The following is a 3,435-nucleotide window of genomic DNA, read 5'->3' as shown; positions in this document are numbered from 1 at the left end:
TGAGATTTTGGAGAAATTCTTAATGAATATTCTCTAAAACCCAGCATGTCCCAAAAAACTCCTAATGCTCTTCGCAGACATTGGAGGTGGGAGTTTCTTGATAACATTTGTGTTTGTCTTATCAACTTCTTTTCCTTGCCTTGTAATTTTATGTCCCAAAACAATGCCTTCTCTCACCATGAAATGGCATTTCTTCTAGTTGAGAACAAGGTTCATCTCTTCGCATTGTTTGAGCACTTTGGCCAAATTATCTACATAGTTGTCATAAGAGTCTCCAAACATAGAAAAGTCATCCATAAACACTTCCAAAAAAATTTTCAACCATGTCAGTGAATATAGCCATCATACACTGTTGAAAAGTTTAAGGTGCATTACATAAACCAAAAGACAGACGCCTGAAAACAAACATACCATATGGACATGTGAAGGTTGTCGTATGTTGATCTTCTGGGGCTACAAGGATCTAATTGTACCCTGAGTATCCATCGATGAAACAATAGTAATTGTGCCTTGCAAGTTTATCTAGCATTTGATCTAAAAATGGCAATGGCAAATGATATTTTCGAGTTGCCTTATTCAACTTACGGTAACCAATACAAATTCTCTAACCTGTAACTATTCTGGTTGGAATCAACTCATTATTTTCATTTTTTACAACTATGATGCCACCATTCTTCGACACACACTGGACTGGACTCACCCAAGAGGTATCTCAGATAGGTTAAATGATTCCCACATCTAACCACTTGATGATCTCCTTTTTGACTACCTCTTTCATGATGTGGTTCAACCTTCTTTGGCCATCAATAGTGTCTTTTTCACCATCTTCTAAGATGATTTTGTGTATGCAAAAAGATGGGCTAATACCTCTAATATCAGTTATCATCCAATCGGTTGCCTTCTTGAATTTTTTTCAAGACACTAATCAACTTCTCTAGTTGATTCTCAGTTAATTTAGCTGAGATAATCATAGGTAAAGTAGAAGAGGTACCTAGAAAAACACATTTAAGGTGAGAAGGTAGTACCTTTAACTCTAACTTGGGCGGTACTTCAATTGAAGCTTTCAACTATTTATACTCATAGGATTCCAACTCCAAAGACTCGAAATGGAATCCCTATAATTTGACTTTCAATTCAGCTTGATCTCCTTCATCCTCATATTTACCTAGCATCTCTGGTGCTAAGAGTTGTCCTAGTGAATCATCCATAAAAAATGATGATTCTTTCTTATCCATAGTAGAACATTCTTCTCCTGCTTCAAGGTATCTCATAGCTTTGAAAACATTAAAAGTTACCTTATAATCTTGGACTTGAATGGTAGGTTCTCCCTGCTGAATATCAATTAATGTTCTTCCGATTGCTAGAAAAGTCTTCCAAAAATGATAGGGACTTCTTTATCTACTTCAAAATCTAAAATAATAAAGCCAGTAGGAAAAATAAATTTATCAACACGTACCAAAATATCTTCAATCTTTTCTTCAGGACGTGCTATTGATCGATTTGCTACCTGTAGTGTAACTATTATTGGTCTAACTTCAAAAATTCCCAATTGACTAAACATAGACATGGGCATTAGATTTATGCTCGCTCTCAAATCACATAGAGCCATACCAGAATAGGAATTAAGATGTTACACGGTATGGTAAAGCTTCTAGGGTCTTTGACCTTTGGTGGCAACTTATTTTGTAAGAATGCACTACACTCATTAGTTAGAGCCACTGTCTCAAATTCTCCTAACTATCTCTTCTTAGAGAGGATATCTTTCATGAATTTTACATAATTCGTCATCTATTTCAAAGCCTTTACCAACAAAATGATGATATGAAACTGCTTAAGTACATCTAAGAATTTCTTAAAATGTACCTCTTGTTGTTGCTTCTGGAATCTCTACGGGTAAGGAGGTGGTGGAGCTTTTACCTTAATCGAATAGCTTTTTAGAGGAAGTGTTGGTTTTGCATCTACCTTGGATGTTGATTCTTTAGGACTACTTTGCTACGATTGTGCCTCAGTAGGGATCACAGGAACAAGATTTTGCACTGTGGGAGATTCAACTTCTGGTTGAACTTCCTTCTGATTATGAACAACAGCAAGCTCATCTTTGGATTCAAAAACTGCTGGCTCCAACACCTTTCCACTCCTTAAAGTAATAGTTTTGCATTGTTCTTTTCTTGTGCTTTTGAGATTCTACGTATCACTCAGCAAAGCACCTTGAGGTATATTTCTTAGTTCATTAGCTAACTGTCCCATTTGGTTTCCGGATTCCTTAGAGTCGCATCATTTCTAGCCATATATGCTTTCAGTAGGTTCTCCAAACTATTTGAAGACTTGGTTGACTGAGGTTTGTGCATATGTTGAGAAAAACCTGACAAATGGTTTGAACGAGAATGCATATAGGAATTACCTGAACTAGTACCATGATTACTCTAGGAGAAATTGAGATGATTTCACAATGAAGGATTATAATGATTCGATTATGGACCTAGGCCATTCCTATTTTGATGTTGGTTTACCACAATAAATAGATTCAGGATTGGATAGACATTCTTCAAATGCATGAGCATCAGTAAACACATGCGATGTTCTCGAACTGGCTTGGTTGCTGACCTTTCATGTTAGTGTTGCAACCATTAACAAAAAAAATTTTAAGCATGGAAGTCATAGTAGATACTTGAGTTGCTAAAGATGTAAGAGCATTGACTTCATGAACTCCTGCCACCTTTCTTCTTATAGCTGCTCGATGAGTAGGCCACTAGTAATTGTTACTCAAAATCTTTTGAGAATCCCATACACCTCATTGTAGATTTTGAAAGAAGAGCTCTGTTAGCTGAAGTGTCTACCGCCATTCTCATGTGAACATTGAGACCATTGTCGATAGTCTCTAGTTGAAAGCAATGAGGAATTCCATGATGATGTCATTTTCATAATAACTCCTTAAATCATTCCCATACCTCATAGAAGGACTCATCATTGAATTGCTGAAACATAGTAAATTCATTTATCAGTTTAGCATTCTTACTTGGTGGAAAATACTTCATCAGTAAACGTTTTGCTAGTTCTTGCCATGTGGAAACAGAACAGGGTAGTAAGGAATTCAACCATGCTCATGTGCAATCTCGCAATGAATATGGGAAATGCTTTAATCTTAAGGCATCTTCATATACTCCTGGTAACTTGAAAGAGTCGTTTACTTCCATAAATAGGACGAAGTGCAAATGTCGATCTTCAGTAGGCATCCCACTGAACTGTCCCATTTTTTGTAACATTTGGAACATCACTGGCTTTAACTCGAACCGAAGGCCCTCAATCTCGGGTCTTAAAATCCCTAGATTGACTTCACTAAACAAAGGCACATCATATTGCCTAATCGCTCGATCTTTGTTATCAGCAACAAGGATCAGATTTCGATTATTACAGGTTGCGTCTTCTCTCGAATTT

At 36.7% G+C, this 3,435-nt stretch overlaps 1 non-coding gene across 1 annotated transcript; it reads left to right on the top strand.

Annotated features, from left to right (window-relative positions):
- Positions 1 to 2,898: 2,898 nt before the first annotated feature.
- LOC121216755 (small nucleolar RNA R71) lies at positions 2,899 to 3,005 on the top strand. Its single transcript, XR_005912937.1, has one exon. It is a non-coding gene; the product is annotated as a small nucleolar RNA R71 (small nucleolar RNA).
- Positions 3,006 to 3,435: the final 430 nt, after the last annotated feature.

This window comes from Gossypium hirsutum, chromosome A02, assembly GCF_007990345.1.
Source record: "Gossypium hirsutum isolate 1008001.06 chromosome A02, Gossypium_hirsutum_v2.1, whole genome shotgun sequence".
NCBI classification, from domain to species: Eukaryota; Viridiplantae; Streptophyta; class Magnoliopsida; order Malvales; family Malvaceae; genus Gossypium; species Gossypium hirsutum.
Note: the sequence above shows the minus strand (reverse complement) of the source record. Positions and strands in the feature narration are given on the sequence as shown.